The following is a 21,624-nucleotide window of genomic DNA, read 5'->3' as shown; positions in this document are numbered from 1 at the left end:
AAAAGCTTGTGTTTACTTGGAGTTTTTAATTTGCCAGTGATGGTGCACGCAGCTCTTTCAACAGGGAAACAAACTGTCCTTCAGAAAAAACTAAAGGGGTAAACTTGCCCTCCGAAGACCTCAGTTTGCATCCAGATGAAAATGTCCATGTTACACTATTAGATGCTTTCTTCAATACCTAATTATCATGAAAAAATAACACTAAATTATCCCAGCTTTTGAAGAAATGATTTCAAGAGGACAGAAGGAAGTAAGGCATGTACCCTTAAATGTAGTATTGAAATGATAAATTTTAACCATCTACAAAGTAAGAGGAGTAATTTGGGATGTCTCCTAAGTAAGGCTAAGTAAAGACACAAGCAAAGAGAGGCTCATATTTACCAAGTAAAAAAGCAAAAACTCTTCACAGAACTTCCATCAGGATTAATTTATTTGTGTGTTCCTTCTACATTGTTTTTTCTGATAAGAGTTCTAAACATCAATAAAAATATAATTTAAGTTACAGGGACAGTTTAAGTGAACCCATCTGAAATTGGAAAGCAAATTTTACTTCTCACAGTGAGTCTGATTACCCATATAGATATTTATCCCTTTGTGCTGATAAAAAATTAATCCCTTTAGCTGATAGATATTGATAATGATAGCCAAGATAGGGCAGTCCTAGGTAAAACTGTAAATTGGTTGTGGAATGTTGAAGTTTTTTTCATATAGGCTTCTTTTCTCCTTGTTTTTTCCCAAAAAAATTAAAATACAAAGGAAGCATAGATTACATAGATCTCAGCTGAGGAATGTTCAAGGTAGAAAGCTTTGTCACATGAATAATCTTACAAATATTTCAACATTCACTGAAAAGGAAAATTCTTATTTTACTTCTAGTATTGTAGCGACAAATCAGGAAGTTAAGAAGGTTTTCTATTTGTTCACAATCAAGGGAACTTGCTGAAAAAATGAACAACTCTCTGTAGCAAGGTACTGCTACCTGACACCTCTTTTCAGTGTAGGATGATAGAGCTGTTTCACAAGAGGCTTCCTGACTGACGTTTGAGTGGGTGCAATATTAAAAAAGCTTTGCTTTTATCTTATGGGTTGCGGTGTTGTGACAGACTTTGGATGTCTCCACCTCAGAAAATATCTGAGGAGGGAGGTGGTGTGTTATGCCTCTGGCCTCAAACTCAAGTCAAGATCCAATTCTGCTTTTCAGCACATCATTCCCACCATTTTCAGATTAGAACTTCCATGGGATTTAGCTGCATAATTTTAATTCGGCTTCATAAATCTCAGTGGAAAAAGATTTTTTTAAATGATTCCTAGGTCTATAAATTGTTTTATTACCTAAAAACTTGATGACTACCTCTGCAAAGATGCTTTGAAGTGCCAGTGTTGTCATCTGAAGTGCAATTCCGGAATTCAATGAAATTTAGGAGTTATCTTGAGTTACTCTGCAAGCAGTTCTTCATTCACCTATTTGTCTAAATATATTAAATTCAGGCAGCACAACAGTGTTTTTCAGCCACTGCAAACTGAAAGTGTCAGGTTTTCTGGTAATTCAGACACAAAACCAAGAAACTTTTAGTAGTAGCAGTCATTACTGTCACTATCATTAGGGCCAGTAGTAGCAGTAGGGTAAGATCAAGAAGAGGTGTTTCTCATACTTTTCATTATGGCTTAGGAAGTTCCTTTGCAAAAGAAATCTCAGGATCTTCCAGTCCAAAAGCATATATTAATTTTAGGTAGGTTAGAGGTACAAGAGTTTGGACTGATCTGGAAGGAGGGACACCTTCTATTTGTGCGGTATAATCTGTACCACAGTGCAATCAGAAATTCAACAGGTCAAATAAAAGAAGACAAGATGAAGCAGAGCTTTGCATCCCAAAGATAGGCAGTACTTACTTGAGAAATGTCCGTTCTGAGGTTCCGAATCTATTCTCAGAATAGCTCATATGTTTTACCTTCAGGAGTTGCTGGATGAAATGCAGAATTTGTATATTTAGCATGTTGCTAAAAAAGTCCTTACCACAATCCAGAAACTAAAAATGCCCTTGCCTCAAGCTGTATCTCTCTCATATCTGTATGGCTCACAATCAGCTACAAAATCTTTTTTTAGACATAATGGAACATAGTAACTGGAGCCTGAAATCTCTAAGCCCCTCATCTGCCTGAAGGCCTGAAGTCAACTTTTCAAGACAGAGCGTGACCTTCACTCTCAATAGACCTTCATCTTTACGCAGCATCTTTCATAGCAGTGGCAATTGCTCACCATGGTATTTACTGCAGAGGAGGTACAGAAGATAATATACCCCACACACGGAAAAGGGCCTTCACTCACATTGCCATCCTTCCCATTTTATGGAATAGAGCACAAACAGAGTGAACAACAGTGCTCAAATCAATAAGGACATAACACCCACTGTTGTCACAATTCAAACAGCCACAGGACAATCTGTTTTAAATTAGCACAAGACAGATTTATAGTAAGTCTAAAATGTGGTGACTGACTTATGGAAACAGGCTCAAGCCAGCTTTAAGACAATCCAGGCTTCATGGTAGCAGAGGCACCATGAAGCCTACTGTGAGCAACCATCAGAGTTATCTTCAGCAGATTTCCCAGTCTGTGTTGTCATGGGGTCCCAACTGCTATGTCTGGAAGGTAATTTAGCAAGTTAGTTCTAGCCTTTCTCAGCTAGTTAAAATCTATGATTTCTGGATTGAGCTGCACATTAAAAAAACTAGGGATTTTCTCAGAAACCTTTAATCAACTAAATCAAGAGAAAAATGCAACTAAGAAAGTTTTCCACCAGGTGGCAGGTAGTGTCAGACACTGGGATGATCTCAGCATCAGGCATTGATATTTTTAACACACATTTTCATTTTAAAGAAGATTTTTTTTTTTGTGGTTTTAAACTGTGATATATACATTCAAACTGAAAATGGCTTCTAGAAGGAGGTATTGACCCAAGCTGGATCCACTGGTGACTTTGACACTGACCTGTGGATATGGTAAGAAATTTATCATTATGAAGGTATAAAGTCCGTTAATTTAGTACCTGATTAAAATGTTCCTTTCATTACCCCTGTTTAACACTTGTGTCTTACATGGCTCTAAGATCATGGGGACAGCAATGATGGTGCTTATGGATTGGAAATGGATATTCTTTGACAAGAGTAGCTTGTCATTACTCTGTAAAATGTGCATATGAGAAATTAAGAGAGATTAGAAATGACTGAATTGCAATTGGCATATGAGTAAGGGTTTTGGCAACAGCAGGGGGGTGATGGGATAAAGATAATTTCTGGAAGCACTCCAGAGAAAACTCTATGCATGGAAACAGGCTGAAAAGCTGTGTGAGGAAAGAAAATAACCTCAAGTCAAGGGCAAATTTTGGAATTTTCATCCCTGAATGCAAAGTGAAGAATGACAATCACAGAGCTAAAGACACGGGTAAGCCATAATTTTTACTGCATATTGTGCCTTCCAGCTTTGAAGGATTCAGTAGGAAAAAGTTATGGTGTAGCCAAGAGATGACAGAGTTGAGACAGGCAGATAAATGGGAAACTAAAGGATAAAAAAGTCAAGGAAGACATAGAAAAGGCTGTCATCTAAGGAAAAATGATGGCCTATGTAAGCCAACTGTGGTCAGAAGCCTATAACATATTTTCATGAAGTTTTAAGGATATGTTATCTGGAGCCTTTTCAAGAGCTCATTTAAATACCAAACTTGCATCTTAATAATTCACATTTTTATGAAGGCTTAATTATGACATGAATCTCAAAATCATTACATGTAATAGGCACCAAAATTCAGTTTGACAATTTTTTATTTGCATACATTACCTAAGTTAGGCAAAAGGTTGACAATGGGTCAAGATATACGGACCTTGCTCTAACCAGGTCCATTTAGAAGACTTATAGCTAGAGAGTCATTCTGCTCAAAATAAGAAAGAATACATAACTATTACAAATGAGTTTTATGTTCAAGAAGCTTTGTTGCAATTATTTAATATTTACAGACACCCCTAAAGAGAGAAACTGTCAGAGTTAGAGTTTCTCTGAGGTTAGAAAAGTATTGCTGATGTTTAGAAGATTGAAGTCTGTAATTCTCAGTGCCTTGATTTGAGATCAGTAGGAAACACCTGGCTCACGCCATAGGAAATCCTATAAGGATGTGGAAATCCACGTAGGTTGCTGGTTCTGAGCTAATAGAGAACATGCTTTCAAAAGTCATTGAAATGTCTTACGTGGGAGCTGATCATGATAGCCACGTGTATACAGACAAATCTGTAGCAGAAAAACATTCCCAGGAGGTGGATTTCATCTGTCCAGTGACACAACAGTAAGACTGGGGTCTAAGTAAACTCTTGTTCCGCAAACTCTTTCTGAGCATGGTTCAGAATTTGCTATGCATCCGGGACCATAGGCAGGCTGCATATAGCTGTAGTCTCAAATGTGGGCTGTTATGCTTCAGTTGGGGTCTGAAACAAGAATCAGTCTTGGACATATACTGATGACGTATGATGTCCAACTCTGGCAGCATAATGACCATTAGGATTTAGTTAATACTATAATATAAATTTTATACATACATACATACATACATACATACATACATATATATACATATATATATATACACACACACATATATATATATACATACACTATAATGATAGAATAGCTTTCCTCTCCTCTTGAAAGTACCTAGTTTCATCAGGAGTTACTGTTGTGCTGTTGTGTCTTTATGCATATCTATCCCTCTCCTAAACAAGTCTTCCTGCTTCCCTTAAAGGGAAACACCTGAGAACAGCCACCCATTTTTCATGTCTTGTTCTCCAAGGGTTCTTCACCCACCTCCATCACTAGAAGCACAGTAAGAGCTCCCTGAACATCACCATTCAGTATCCTTTGGCTTAACAAAGTGATTGACACTTATCTTTCTATTTGTCCAGATGTAATGCTCTGGTCCTTGTTTTCTTCCTGTATAACAGGAAACATGTTCATGGTACTAGAGTGTACTCAAAATATCTTTTTCTTTTTTTTCTATGAAGTGACCCACCTTCACAATCAAATGCAAAGAAGGAAAAAAAAAAAAAACAAAAAAAAAAGAAAGAAAGAATAAAACAAATGTGGTCTTGCATATTCCTTTAAGACATGATTAAAAAGCAAAACACAACCTGCAAAAATTCCCCCACCACAAAAACCCCTCCAAATGGAGCTGCCAGAAGCTTCTGCACAGGACTTCACACTTTTTATCTGTCTCACACTTCCAGCTCCTCCATTCCCTCTTTCACCCAGCCTTGTCATCCTCGGTAGACCTGGTTTCTCCTCTATCACCTGGAGCAATCACTCTGCATTCTGCTGTCTCCTAGATTCAGCAGCAGACTTCAAATCTCTATTTATGCCTCAGTTCTCTCTTTCCTGCTCCTCCTTCCTTATTTATGATTGAAGCATGTGATTTTATTATTTACAGTAAGTCTGTAAAACGCTTGTGGAAATATTTTCCTGGACAGAATATCTGAACTAAATAATTGATTCTAAGTACTTCTCAGATTCCTTGTGGGAGATGGAAATAAACATAAATATGCAATTTACCTTATCTTCTTATTTCCTTACCTTTGTAATCTTAGATAGGAAAAAAAAGAAGCCAGGTTTTACCTGGCTGCAAAACCAAAGGTCACACACCTCTGAATATTAAAACATGTTTTTGCAAGAAACATTTCTGTTGTATTCAACAAAACACTCCAACCTGGTACCCAAAGTTCATCACTAAGTGGCACTATGATGATTTTTTGCCTCAGAGGATGGAGTTGAAATCACTGAGACGAGTGACAATATTTATGAGTTAAACCTTATAGGAAAAACACTGTATTGTGATTGTCAATAATAAGGCAGGCTACAAATTTACTCTTGAATATAGCTGTGAACACCTTCATACATGTTATTTTAGAATCAAAATATAAAGACAGCAATATTTACAACAGGTCATAAACTCCAGAGGAAAGTACTTACAGAGAAACAAAATGGAAGGGGAAATGTCAGAAGGAAAATGGCAAGGAAGTGATGAGCGTGGGTCAATCAAATGAGGAGGAAGGACCAAAATGTTACTTCAAGTCATTATGAATAGCACAGCCTGTAAAAGTATCTCTGTAGCATAAAGATTCCCTCTGAGATGCAGGACAACAGATCATAATACCCTGATTCTTGCTGGCAATACCCATTAGGGAGAGAATCCAGCATAAGTTGTCCATCTAATTTGCTGTAACTGAGATTAAATTCTACAAGGAAATGAGGGGGAATTCTAGGAGCAGGTGGTTGCAAGTGTACCACTGAGCATGCAAGAAGCAGGTTCAATCTCTGCAATAACTACTTTGTTAAGCTGTTAAAGTGACGTTGGCACGTCAGCACTTTAAAGCAGGGGCAAAGAAGCACACTTTTTATCTTCGTCTTTTTAAAAATTCAGTGGTCCTGGCACTGTTATTTCTTCCTGCAAATAAATGCCCTCCCCAACTCATTTACTGTTCCTTGTGCAGCATATGAGGCAGAGGGAGTTGTTGGCCCTTGCAAATGATAAAACCATCCTTGCCAAAAATCCCTGTTGAGCTGCTGGTCAAAGTCTAATTCTTCTTTTTTTCAAAAAAAACTGTCAAGTGCAGCTGAGCCATTTCCTCCATAAAAATGAGTTATCTTGCAAAAGACCTCCCTTTTTTCATTATTCTCATATATAAAGTCAGATTTGTTTATAAATGAGTTTGCGTGATACATATTCTACCACAACTGTCTGTATTATTTCTAGGTGCAGTTATTAATGCAGAGCAAAAAAAAATAAGCAAGGGTTTATTTTTATATCACAGAGAGTTTCTTAAGGAAAAACACATAAACCTGTTCTTGCAAATTTAGCCATTTCTTATAGAGAAGCAATATTTCTAATATATCTGTTATCACTACCGAAATAAAAAAGATTTAAGTATTACTTATAATTTCCGGAGGTTGGTTTTGCATTGGAAATATGAATATTCAGTGTCATCTACTTGGTAATAATAAAAATGGCATAATTATAAATAAATACGCTCCACATTGTGCTCTCCATTTATTAAAAAAAAAAAAAAACAACAAACTAATATTAAAAGTGATTGCTGATTTGAACTGCTGATTTGAATGTAACTTGGTATTGAAGTTTAAGAAAAAACTTTAAAATTGTAAACGATCTTTTTTTAATGTAAAAAATAATAATCAGATAATGCCAGGCTTTATAAAGCATGGATCCTCACTGTGGTCACTGAAATTAATTGCTATTGAAAATAAATAAAAAAGACACTTCAACTTTCCAGCTATACCTCTGTGTGAAACCAGTGTCTTTGTAGCTAGCCACCACACAAAGAAAAATAAATGCAACCCTCTGCTGACCTCAAAAAATATTGAAACAGTAAAAAAATACAATGGTATCATTGGCTACTGAATACAGTAAAAAAATCGTCTGTAATTTATTAGCGTATGCACATACTAGAGTTTGAGGTGGCTTTTAATTTCATTCCTGTTAGATGGCACAGCCCTGTTGATATCCTAAAACCCTTTAGAGACAGGAAAACAGCAAAATACAGTGCTGAAGGTTGTCAGTTCATATTTTGTTCCATGTTATTAAACAAAGGCTGGAAAACAGGGAATTTTAATGCTTTCATGATTCTTCAAAACTGAATACTATGCAAGCAACATTTCTTATTATAATGATATCAGCTGGGCAATGAAATTTTTGAGCACACTTTTCTCAATCTTTTTTTTTTTCCAATCTCAGTGAAGAATTTCTTTTATGCAGATTCTTTTATATTATATAAATGCCCATTTACCATCACTGTGAGCCAAGCTTCTCTGTCCCAAAAAGGGTCATTCTGCAGGAATTTTGTCTAAGTGATTTGCCTATCTGTCATTGCAGAACAGAGCCCTAAAATAACAAATAAAAATGAGCAAATGGAATACAGGCTGAAAGAGACATTAAAAAATAGGTTGTGATGCGTGCTGTTCTTACAGCTATGTGAAAATAATCTTACACACCTGCTATTCATTTTCTACAAGCATCATCATGGAAAGATCCCAAATTTCTTCAAACACCTGAATTACTAAAGCTTCATACATAAAATGGTTGGAATATCTTGATTTTATCGTCAGTGTTGGTGAAGAAATGCAGGTTCCGGAAGTGAAGGAAGCCAACAAATAATGAATTGGAGTAAGAGTCCTAAGTCACTGACCCAAAATCTTTCTTAAAAAGCACTAGATCAAATAACCTTAATAGCACATGCTACACTATGATACCTTTCCACAGCTGTCAACATGTCCCATTTTTGAAGACTGGCCTTTTAGCTCCAGTTGCTGTTGAGAGTATTTGCCATGAGGGCATCTGTCACTCTGAAGTCCCACTGATGCCTCAGTCATGACAAGATACTAGATTGGTGTTAATCATGAGGCAAAGGCAGCAACTGAGGGAAAAGGGGAGGCCACATCAATCATATGCATAGATAACCTCCTGAATACAAATGGATGCAAAACCTCTCTTAAATGCTCCCCCATGCACTGCATGCAGTTAAATAAAAGTTCCCTACCCATCTACCTGTAATGATCAGACCAAAACACCTCTCTTCTATGGTGCATTCAGTGCCTTCTGTAAGACTTTCCGCACAGCTGGATTAAGATGGACTCATGCTTTGGTGATATATCATTCTGCACAAATATTTCAATAAAATAAAAGCCAACACTAATATAAATTCTGCTAGTCACTGACAAGCACCTGCAACACATCAAAAGGAGATGAAATATGAAATCAGCATGCACCTCAAATGCTTAGGAAGATATGCAAATGTCACAGAAGCTACAATCAGAGCCATTGCAAAATCACAAGCAGCAGGATGAAAGAACAGGGTTTGTAATCTAGTCATCATGCAATGATTTTCTTCCTGCTGCAAAGCTTGCTAATTACAAATCTATCAATTATGATGCTTGAAAAGCCCTACCTCCTACTCAATGAACATTTTCAGAGGCCAAATGCCACTCTTATCTCTTGGAAGGATAAAGAAAATCTTTGTTGTAGTTTGCAAGTTTAATACCACTCACCTTTTTTGGTATCCTGTTAGGATAAAGGGGAAACGATAGAACAAAGGGTACTGTCTTCAAAATGAAAGAGGGCAGGTTTAGATTAGATACTACAAAGAAAATCTTTACTGTGAGCATATTGAGGCACTAGCACAGGTTGCCCAGAGAAGCTGTGGATGCACCACGCCTCGTAGTGCTCAAGGCCAGGCTGGATGGGGCTTTGAGCAACCTGGTCTGGTGGAAAGTGATGCTGCCCATGGCAGGGGAGCTGGCACTAGACAATCTTTAAAGATCGTCTAGTGCCAGCCAAATGAAACCATTCTATGTTCTGTGATAGGGAAAGGGCGTTCCCTCAATACAGGACTTTGATCTGTGTTTACCTTTTGCACTCCCATGAGCTCTGTATCTAGATTTAGTCTAGTTTCATAATCTCTCTGGGAGAGTTCCTGAGCCTGGAGAGATTAATGGCAACCTCACTGCTTTAGCTCCCAGGCTGAGGTATGGAGATGGCCCACAAGGGTATTATAAAATGAAATTTGGGCTACAAGTGTACCTTAATTAACAGATGCAGAACTCCACTGCAGAAATTGCTGCATTTAGTCTTAAGTGAAAATGTTCTTGTATATGTTGTATGGCTCATAAAGTGTTTTGGGGCTTGGGAAGTAAAAATTTGCATAAATCAATGCATTTTTATTGTGTGATACAGCCAAGATTACATATTTGCACTCAAAGTCTAGAATAAGGGAAACATTTTGTAGGGTCATTTCTTAATTCTTTTATTAGGGCAGTGCTTGCTTGCTTGTAGCATTGTATATATCGGATGATTTAACAAAGAAGATCACAATTTTATTTCCCCATTATCACTTGAGCATCCTTAGATCCAGCAAGCAGATGTGCACTTCCCACGAGATGAGAATGGAGGTTTGACACATTTTAGTAAACATCCATTCAGTATGTGCATGGGAACCTTTCTGATAGATGGACGAAGAAAATGGGTAATGCTTATTCAAAAGGGACAGGAAATAACAATTCTAAAAATCACTGTTGAGACTCCTTGATTATTCCTCCAGCAAACATACAGTTTACAGTAAGATTTTACTAATGATTCTCTGTCTAATTATTGCCTGGGGTAGGATAATTTGGTTTATTTGGAACACTGAGGTTAGGAAGAATTCTCTATGTGTACAGTCCTTCTGACTGAATTTTGTATTAAGAGGAAAAGGAAATACTTTAAAATATCTATTTAAGTAACGCAGTGTCAGCCACTTTGCATTCAAGTGTTTATTGCCTAACAATTTTTCCCTTGCTTTATCTTACCTATGCTCTAGAATAGACCTACAAAAGGACTCATTGAGCATGTAATGGATTTTTTTGCTTCCTTTTTAAATTACTTCAATTTGGCCAACCAGCATCAGATTTTGCTGAGGTATAGCAAGCGTAAATTCTCTCACTTCCTCTGAGAAGCCCTCCCCAGTGCTTTTGCATGTGTTTTTGTGTGCGTAAGTAACACAGAGGAAAAAAGCCAAAACTGTAGTTTCTCCTTCACATACACAACACCCTTCTCCTCAGCTGTCCTCTGCTTTTGACATATTGCTGGGTCAGTTCCAAGGAGGCTTGTTTTCTTGTTTTACATTTAAGTAGGATTTTCAGCCAAAGACTTCACCGCACTTACATGTAAGGCGTGTAAGAGGATGGTGCCTCATTTATTAAATAACAAATATACCAAGGTGAAATGCACTAAAGTACATTTCCACAAGAAAATGTAGTGAGACAGAAATGGAAGATAGGGACAGCAGAACATGTTTCCTCTTCTAACTGTAATTAGGAATGGAAGAAATGTCATTTCTGACAGGGAAAGATCAATTTCAATCCTTTGATTTTTATCATTGCAGGTTTGAGAGGAAGAAGGCTAATTATCTTCCCAAATTAATAAAACCCTAGTATCTGAAGTATACTCTTTCCTTGCCATGTGCTACAAGTATATTCTCATTTAATAACTTCTGAAGTCCTTGGCAGCTCTTTCCTAGACTTCAGTCAGATCAGGCACTTGCTATCAATGAGAGGATTTACAATTAATGTCTAGTGTGGATAAAGTAGGACATCCATAATTACTTCTTCTCATTACAAGTCATTTGCTGTTTTAACCTTTTGATTCAAGGGTGCTGAAGAATGCAGGCTGGTCCTTAAAAATCAATCCTGACTTACAATTTCATAATCCATTTCTACTGCGGGAGGGATTTGCCTGAAACCATATGAAGCTGTTTCAAAGAAAAATTAATATAACCCTTTCTTTCACTCCTAATTTTGCTTTTGTCTAAAGCCAGGGAAATACATTTGGGGGGGGCGGGGGGTTAGGTTGTGGTTTTGGGGTTTTGGTCCTGTGAACTATTGTTCACAAAAAGGAAAAGAGGCTGAGCACTGAAAACATCATGCCCTGCTATATACCTGACCAAAGCATAATAGAAACCATTCAGTTTGGATCACATATCCCGTGATGAAGAAAGGTATCTTTTGTGGCAGTGTGCAACTACAGGATAGGATGTCAAACACAACTTCATATCAAAATTACTAGCCAGAAGAACCTTAATGCCTAAACCAGAAATTAAATCAACCCCAAACAAGTTTCTTAACGAGAAATACCATTGTTTTCCCACTCTAAATCCTGTTAATAGACCCTCAATATTTTGACTGAATACAGAATTTTCAACCTGCTCATCACATGAAAACCAAAAGGAAAAGTAGATCTTTTTGCATGACCAAAGTAAAATCTCATTTCAGTTCTCCTAATTATGATAATTTGGACAACAGCCATACTCAAGAATTTATCTTTCCTCTGGATTAATTGGTCTCTAAGTCAGAAAATGTATTAAACTGCTTTGTTCTTTTTAAATGTAAATCTATACTTGGAAAATCATCAACTAATTTTAGTCTATTTGGGTTGACATGATCTCTGTGCCAAAAGTTACATTTGCATTCTAGTTTGGCTTCATCTTGTCTATCAGAAAACTGATTGATACATGTGTGTATCCATGTATATATACACACATGCATATAATATATATGTGAGTGTTTCTATTTTAAACATATATGTGTGCATTTAACTCAATGCTGACTAGTTTTCCCTAGGATATAGAGATTCCCACCTCACACAATTCACAGACAAAATACTTTTAAATATCATTAACAGCTCTCTAATCTTACCATGCCAGCATTAAAACACTCCATTGTTTATAGCTCCATCCACCTAATCCACAACCCTATTTGTTTTAACTTCCTGTTAAAGGCAACTGATAAACTTCTCCAAATATGGAAATTCTGGGTTGTATCAATTAGAGGAGGACCTGGATTTGGCTCAAATACACTTATAGAAACCCTGGAAAAACTGTTGCAAGTGAAGTCCTTTGTTCTTTTGTAGCATACAATAAACACAAAACCCCTCTACTTACAGCCTCCAAAATTTTTTGTCTATCTTTAGAATTTTAGAACTATTTTAGTCATCATCAGTTCTCAGTATCTCATTATTTTCATAGCTATCAAATCAGGCTTTTATAATTTAATTATTTATTTATATAAAAATCATCAGATATTTTTATATTTATCTTCTCTAAAGAGATTACAAAAACCCAAACATAAATAGAAGTAAAACAAAACAGTTATAGGATTTTGGAACTGAACTTTATTCATTATCAGTAGTATTTATGTCCTTTTGAAAAATGAAATCTCGCTAAGATATCATATCCAATGTTTGTAATGTTTCTTAGTTGCTTATCAATTCTATAGTCATTCTTTATTCGAAAACCCAAAATCTCAACACTGGAAAAGCATGCCTGCTTTATTGGGTGTTTTTAGAATATATCTATTTTCACTTGCATTTTCTGTCCTAATAACCGGCCTTTCAGTGAAGAACTGCCTGCCAAAGGGGTGGCTGGTGTCATCGCAGAAAACTATCGACTATCTTGAGAGTCACTGCAAAAATAGAGGGAAGAGTTTGATTAGCCTTAATAGTTATGTTGGGTTTTTCATTTAATGTGTTTTGGTTTGCTTTTGGTCTCAAACAGATCATTTGCAGCATTATTTGGCAAAACATGCTGTTTTAAAGACAAAATGCTGAGAATAATGGTTTCAATGAAATGTAAACTCAGCTGATGACCACATTTCAGATATAAGTACAAAGTGATATCTCAGCTGCCCTTCTTCTGAATGCTGACAAATCTTTTTGATTTCATTAAATCCAGGTCAGCCTATGAAAATACAGCCAGTATGCAGAATTCCACATAGATTTGACATGTAGCCAGACAAAAACAAAGGCTTTGACAAGCTTTCTTATTTTCTATTTCAAAACTAAAACAAATCAGATGGGAAAGGATCACTCACCCATGCAAATTAAAATCTTGAAAAATATTCAGTGTACTCCTCAAAACAAAAATTTATGAACTGTCTATAATCAAGCCTCTGGATATGATTGATTCCATGTAATGAAACCAAATAAAATGAGATAAAATGATCAATCCCCCCCAAAAAAAATCTCTACTATGCACTTAAGACAGCATTTTCAAACTTTAATGTGTTTTGTCAGGTAGTGTACAATGGCTTTATTACCACACACAGAGAATTACACAATTTCTACTAAATAAATTCATTAATAGGGGTAATCAGCACCTACAGGATACAGATTTCTCAATTTCAGTCCTCCAAATACATATACAAATTTACTCTAGACTCACAGAGTCTCACTCTGTCACTGGAAGCTCAAGATGCTGCCACACAGATCACTGAATGCTTGAGGTCAAAAGGGACCACTAGAGGTTGTTTTGTCCAGTCCTTGAAATGAAACATACTTGGGGTGTTGCAATACTCTTTCAGGAATATAAACAAATATTTTTGTTGAATTCCATATAGCGACTGGATAACCTCTAAATAAACCCATTTGATTACTAGCTTTGGTAGCTTCCTCCCTTTACCTTGTAACTCACAACGTCTGTCACAAAGAATCATTATATTTACAATATGCAGCATGGAATTTTGTCCTGCCAATCTGAAGTAGGTTTGCCTGGTCCTATTTTAATAAAATAAAGAATAGCACATTGAAATCAGGCGTAGACCCAAGGCATTTGCTACAGTTAATTGATTCCCTTGTTTTCCCTTTTGAGGGCAGCCAAAGGACATCACAGGAGAGGAGACAAGGAGAGAAAAGCAAATAATATGTTTCCCTTCATCATTTTAGTGCTTTTTGTACATTTTTAAAGAGATGTATATATGTATGTATATACACATACATATATATACTGTAATATATCTACACAGTGAGTGGCTGGCCCAGGAATAGCAGCAGTGAATAACATTTGTGTATTCCAGAGACATGAGACAGGGAGAGAGATTCATTGATTGAGTCTCTGTATTTTAAGTGTTACTATATTTACTAGATAACAAATTAGAGATTTGTTAGACATCAGGCTAAGTAGCTGTCTGTGAACCATGTATTTATTATGCATGGCTCTTCCAGAGTCATTAGAAGTTGAAAAGAAGGATTCACTAGGATGTTAAGGGGAAATCAGCATAGAGTTGCTTGGGGACCACAGTGATGTGTCTAAGTAACAGTCAGAGTTAATTATAGCCCCCAGGTTACAATTCTGGGGCTTAAATATGAACTTTTCAGAGATGCTAGCAAACACTGGTGTTAATATACACATGGATAGATCACAGTATAGAGAGTCTTAACAAAGTTCTCATTGGTATCTTCTACATCACTGCTATTGGAAACATCAGAGAACCCAGTAAAACTAATTTCCATTCTTTTTACACACCTGCTAGATAGTACATTATGTCCACTGTGTGAAACTTCCTGAATGGAATGCAATGGTGTCTAGACACAAAACTGTAGACCATTTCATTTCCTCCCCTTCCCATTTTGATACAACAGGGACTTTCATTTCCTGTCTTGAGCAATTTTCGGGTCCTGTTCACATTAGTGATGCTCAGCTCCAAAGATGGAAGCCAGTGACAGACAAAATATGATGCTGTTTTAAAAGTTAGGAAGAAGTAGAAAAAGATATTGTGAGTCCTAAAGTTCAGGCAATTCAAGCAAAACAACAGGTCACAGTGAGCAGGAGAACATATTAGTCATGCTTTACTCTAGCTGATTTTTCCTAACCAGAACTCATCAAGTATCTGATTTAGTGGATCACTTGGAGGCTAGATCATCTGATACTGTAACTGACTGAGTCTTATATGGACAGATCTTAACGCTGACCTTGTCATTCTAGTAAATGAAGTTACTGTGTTTAGAAGGAGCCAGATCAAATAGTAGGACTTTAGTGTTGGTAATCATACAAGGAATAATGAATATAAGAAAAATTAGAAAACTTTCATGGTTCCTTTCACTGTCCTCTGACCCACACTAATTCTAATTTAAAAAATCTTCATTGCATACCAAATTAGGAATGTTTCTATCAGGTTAGAAAAAAGTTCCTTGCTTCTCAGTATCCTGACTCTGAGAGTGGCCTGGGGAAGGGTAGAGAAAAGCAAGCTGATACTCTTTCTAGGACATTCTGCCAGGCTCCAGCTCTTCATGGGAGATTTTATTTCCTTCTGGATGATTTTTTCAGACCTAGAAGTTAAATTGCTGATTCAAGCGTACAATGGGGATTTTGAAGTTAAAGGCAAATATAGCTGGAATCTCTATAGAAGTCTCTGCAATACTGCTGCTCCAGTAAAAGCAACCAATTTCTATTGAAATCAATTTGATTTATGTATGACTCTCAGAAGGCAGAATATGGCCCTGTGAAATTTCTCATCAGTAAGTAAAAGTAGGTGCTTTCCCAGAAAAAACAACTTCTTTATTTCTTTATTCTTTACTTCTTTATTTCTCTGGGATGACAGAATTATAGAATGACTAAGAAAAGACCTCTAAGATCATCAAGCCCAATTGCTAACTGCCACCAGTAAACCATGACAATCTACACATCTTTTGCATCCCTCCGGGCATGGTGACTTCACTACTTCCCTGAGCAGCCTCTTCCAATACTTCTGATATGTCATTGGCCCTCTAGGCCACCTGGGCACACTGCTGTCTCATGTTCAGCAGTTTTCAAAGAGCACTCCCAAGTCCTTTTTTACCAGGCAGCTCTCCAGCCACTGGGCTCCCCAGTAGCCTCTAGCACTACCTGAGTTAATTGTGACCTAAGTGCAGGACCCGGCACTCATACATATTGAACCTCATACAACTGGCCTTGACCCACCAATCCAGCCTGTCCAGATCCCCCTGCAGAGCCCTCCTGCCCTCCAGCAGATCAACACTCCCACCCAGCTTGGTATCATCTGCAAACTGACTGAGGGTGACTTAATTTCCCTCATCCAGATCACTGACAAAGACATTAAACAGCACTGGACCAAATACTGAGCCCTGGGGAGCCCCACCAGGGACCGATTGTTAACTGGATTCAACTCCATTCACTGCTATTCTCGAGCCCAACCATCCAGCCTGTTTTTTACCCAGCAAAGAGTGCACCCTTCCAAGCCCTGAGCAGCCAGTTTTTCCTGTGAGAATGCTGTAGGAATAGTGTCAAGGGCTTTACTAAAGTCCAGATAGACAGCATCCACAGCCTTTCCCTCATCTTTTCCCTGGAAAATGTCCATGAAATGTCCACAAAACGTCTGTTGAATTGGTTTATGCTTTTCCGGAACATTGTTATTATTAAAAACCTTTTCAGTGGCATCTGTGGGATTAATAAAATCTGTCGTTTGCAAAGATCTTGCTTTCATCACAGGTGATAAAATATAGAGAATTTTCTAGTATGCATATATTCTATTTAGTTCATGGTACAGAGGACATTTTTTTAAATAAAGCTTAAATGAAAGAATTGCCTCAGCCGTCAATGAAATGTGCTTTTAGGGGTGAAACACAACAGCTGTTTAACATCACAAAGCAATATCATTGAATAATTTAGTTCACAAATTTGAGAAGAAAGGAATATTTATTCAAGGGAAACTCCAGATGGAAGTTGGGAAGGCAGATTTTCATTCTCGGATGGTGTTACAATTTTACAAAAAAAAAAAAAAAATAAACAGTAATTCCTGCAATACTTTTACTCTTTCACAGTGTTCTGTAAAATGCTAGATAGCAACAAGATTTTGCCACTACAAAACATATCACTATAACTCTGACATTATAAGACTAAGCATTACTGTCTCCTTTTAACAAGACTCAGAAGAGTGCCACAATTTATATCAGAGGACAAGGGGATATGAGATTAAATACAATGTATCACATCATTCATCTGTTTAAGGCAATTTTTTTTCTGCATCATTAGCTAGTATCAGATGTTTTCTATAATAAATACTAAACTAAACATTAAAAGTATCAGCAATATATAATTTGCAAACATGGACTAAACTATTAACCAAATTTAATCCTAATTCTCACCAGTTAGTTATTGACTTAAATTTAGTGTATGCCAGTTTTCTTGGTTAAATCTCTCTAACACCATTGTTAATAGCAAAATATTACAGGAATGTGAATTTTGCAGCCATTGAGCATATTATACTTAATTTTATATGTATATACATATATATTATTGATGACCTTGTAGATATGTGCAACATGGGCTGAAGAGAACTTCAGTAGGCAATTTCCTTGCATGCAGAATATGATCCTAGCAGGGTATGCTTCAGTTTGATAAGCCTAAAAGGGGCATTTATTGTGTCTGAAATTTGAATTGAAACATGCTCTGGAAAGTTTGATTGTATATTGAGTGATCACTTAACAAGATCAGTTTTAGACCACTAAGGGCTTCAGCTGGTCATACCCAATTTTGCTGTTCTGACAGGAAAGTGCATCTTTTAAATTCCCAAACTTGTAGTAACAAAGTCAATCACCAGAAAGTTATTTAAATATAAGTCTTAAAAGCCTCAAGGCATAGAAAGTTATTGTATCTTATGGACACTTACAAGACATGACAGTAGCAAAAGAGCTGTAAATCAGACAAAGAAAAAGAAAATTTTAGAAGAAAAGAGCCTGTAAATTTTCTGAAGTATGGACCAAAGAAATCCCCCCAAAAAAATAAGCAACTTTAAGTCTATCTGAATAAGGAAAGGAAGTAGAGAGTGAAAGGAGTTCAAAGTCCAGGAAACATGAAACGAAAATGGAAATGTAGCCGGTCTATTTGGAAAAGTGCACTTAAGGATGTATTGTAGAAATTCCTGTGCTATTTTGAAATCCTGACTTTGAAATCTGACTTTTGAAACTGGTCCTTACAAAAATGCACTTGAGATCTTTTCTGTTATGCAGTGCTACACCTCAATACAATGAATTGATTTGGGATCCTCTGAGTTCCTTGAGTTCCTCCCTTCTTTAACATTGTTGTGAGGTATGCTGGGCTTTTGGGTCCTTCCACTTCAATCTGTTACAAGTGCAGTTTGGAACTTCTGAGGGACTTTGTAAGATCAGAGTCTTACTCTCTGCAAGATCCAAGGTGAAAATAAAACATGTTTCAGGACAAAGGTCCCTCAGTAAATAATAAAATAAAATTCAGATTTTGAGGACGTCTAGCATTCAGTGTTAAGTACTAATATGGCCACTTATTTTCTGCTGCATTAGCAGAGAGGGTAACTTGTAACACAGGTTGTTCTGACATAATGCAACAGTTCCTGGAAGGTACTTCATGCCCCAAAGAGCTTACAGTCCAAGGTAAGTAGCTACCAGTGAAAACAACAGCTGGGGAAGCAGAAGGTAGCAGTGAAATCATAATCAGTGAGATAAACTGATGAGTCATATCTTATCAGCTCATAATCCAAAGTATAAGATGTTATCTAACATTGTCACTATGAGACAATTCATCATGTATACTCTGCACTGTGCCTAAAGTCTTGCAAATACTGTGTGGGAATTGTGGGCTGTGGGAATTTTCACCTACTCTTATTGTTAAATAAAATTTTAGCAATCAAACAAAAAACAAAAAAAAAAATGTTAAATGCTCGAGAGAGAGCATTTAAGACACAGCAGTGATAGGAGGAACCTGTGGTGGTTGGAACCCAGACCAGTTTATCTGTAAAGGACTACAACTATCACTTGGCTTTTATCATCAGAACAGAGCACACTTTTACAAAGTAATTGCAAGAGGTGATCTGATGTATTCTGCACTCTTTTGAAGATTCTAAGAGCTCCTCCCAGTCAGATCACTCAATTTGCCTGTGGACTACTGCTAACAAGTTATGAAATGTGAAAAATATCCATATCCCAGTAGAGGTGTTATGTCTTCATGGATATCTAGGAAAGATCAAAGCAAATCCTTTATATAATACAGCTGCCAAGGAGGTGTATCCTGTACCACAAAGTCCTAAAATGCCAAATACATATATCATAGAATTATAGTATGATTTGGATTAGAAGGAACCTTAAAGACCTTTTAATTCCAGGCCCTGCCATTGCCAGGGAAACACCCAGACACACGGTAGTTGGAAAAGCTGTGCAAGAGGGCCCAGAGGTACTGCTCAGGAGGGTGCTGAACTGTAAGAGGTGATGAGATGGAAATGGTCCAATCCCCCAGCATTTTTGTGATATGATAACTGCAGGAACCTGAACTGAAACTGTCTAGAAATATGCTAACTGACAGAAATACATAAAATTTTTAGGCTGTAAACATTGGCTGCTAGGAATCACTTGCTACAGTAAATGGAATTCAAAAGGCTTTGTTTTTCCAAATTGAGTTTGTTGGCATCTAAGTCAGCTACTGACTATGAAAATGTGCTTCAGAAGTGAAAAGGATGCGTCATACACTATGTAAATATGAAATATTTTCAAAGGGTTTAAAAAAGAGTGTGAGCATACTTAAACAAACCTCATAAAGAAGAAGCTGAACAGTCAGTATTGCAATTTTTTCATTGGGCTGTGATCAGAGATTGGATTATAGATGGAATAAAACCACTTAGAAACTGCTACAAGAGACTGAGTTAATTTTCCAAGAAAAAGAGGTGACTCAATGGAGGTTATTGGTGATAATAGAATAAATGTGCATGAGAATCTATAATGCAGAGAGCTGGAAATCATGGAAAATGTAGAAAAAAACAAGAATAGTACGTGGTGCAAATGCTTAAGACCAGCACAAATTAAGAAAACGTCAGATATATTGGAAAATTGAACAAGCTTCAATAGATTTTGGCACTTTTCAAAAGTTTCAAGCCATCATTTCACCATCATTCTATTTGGCTGTGGATAGCACAGTGTTAAGGTAGTGCCCTGTAAGGGGGCAGAGACAACTGTGACGCAATTTGGATCAACTATCAGAAACAAAGTGGCACATTTAAAACTTTCAAAACAGATGCTAATACAGAAGCCAATATGTTGATACAAGCATTCTGGAATCTTCAGTAGAAGAGCTACATATACCAGAAGGGTAAACAGGCAAAATGTAAGGGAATGCTTGCACTTCTCAAAGGAATTTATGTCTCAACTCTACATGTAAATAAAAATAGAAAAGTTTAAATATGTAATAAGACTAGTATAGAGCAAAATCATTTGGGGTTGAAAGCTCATCTTACTGATGGTCTTGATAAAACTACCTTCATTGAAAATGAGAATTGAGAAGAGTTTTAAAAGGTGTGTTGCTGGGAATTGATAGGCTGTTCGCATGATATTCATAGATATAATAGCTTATAACATCTTCATGCTGTGTGGAGAGTTTATATAAAAGGGAGAGTTAAAAGGGGAGATTGATAGGCTTTTTAGCAGTAAGAATTGTTGGACAAGGCTGAAAAGCTGCACCTGCTATTTGAGAGGGAGGGAGAGAAACCAATCCCTCACTAAAATAATTAAATTAATATTAAAAATATTACACCTGCATCTGAGGTATTGTGTTTAGGAAGATTCTTGGTGGTTACTCTCAGTTAGTTAGGATTCACAAATTCTGTTTTGAACTGACTTAGATATTTGGTGAAAAGTTGGAGGAGACAGACTGGGTGAAACTACATTTTGCTGCTTTCCAACTGAAGCACCAAAAAATGAGGCCAGCTGGGGCTCTCAGAATGTGACTCAGAGCAGTTCCTGAATAGAGCTCCCAATTCCTCTACCCCATGAAGTCAGCTTTCACTGGCAGGGAAGCAGCTGGGTGGGCATGTTGTGGCCAGGAACAAAGTTCCCTCTCTTGACAGCTTGATTGACTGTTAGGATATATGGTGCCTCCCACATGAGCATTGAACTACTGAGCAGCCAGCCCACAACCTAACATCTCCCATTCCTCATGTGATGTGTAAAGGCAACTACTACAGAAGCTATCCATAGAGATGATGATGGAAGCTTTACAGGAGCGGAGAAGAAAAATGGATCAAGGAATAGGGCAGCAAAATCTCCCTGTGGTGTTCACCTCTTGTACTCCTTGTTCACTCTCTCTTCAGCTCCATTTCAAGCAACCTTGTCTTGGTGTTCAGAATATCATCCCACGAGGCAGTGCTGAGACACAGCTATTAAGAAGAGTGAGCCCTGCAAAGAAGATTTCCCAACTTTACAGTAAGGTAGGAACTGTCAGATACAACCATGCATAGATTGCACTGCACAAAGC

General features: G+C 37.1%; 1 protein-coding gene across 41 annotated transcripts in view; it reads left to right on the top strand.

Annotated features, from left to right (window-relative positions):
- Window positions 1-21,624, top strand: part of TENM4 (teneurin transmembrane protein 4) — a 1,535,912-nt gene that overhangs the window by 824,456 nt on the left and 689,832 nt on the right. For 38 of the 41 annotated variants that reach the window (XR_012058592.1, XM_072936977.1, XM_072936960.1 and 35 more), the window contains one exon: window positions 21,461-21,577. The exons of the other annotated variants lie outside the window; for them this stretch is intronic. The gene's annotated coding sequence lies outside the window, so the exon portion shown is untranslated. The remainder of the gene's footprint in view (window positions 1-21,460; window positions 21,578-21,624) is intronic. 41 annotated transcript variants of the gene reach the window in all.

The sequence above is a fragment of the Taeniopygia guttata genome, chromosome 1, assembly GCF_048771995.1.
Source record: "Taeniopygia guttata chromosome 1, bTaeGut7.mat, whole genome shotgun sequence".
NCBI classification, from domain to species: domain Eukaryota; kingdom Metazoa; phylum Chordata; class Aves; order Passeriformes; family Estrildidae; genus Taeniopygia; species Taeniopygia guttata.
The sequence above is the reverse complement of the archived record's forward strand: the minus strand, read 5'-3'. Positions and strand labels throughout refer to the sequence as shown.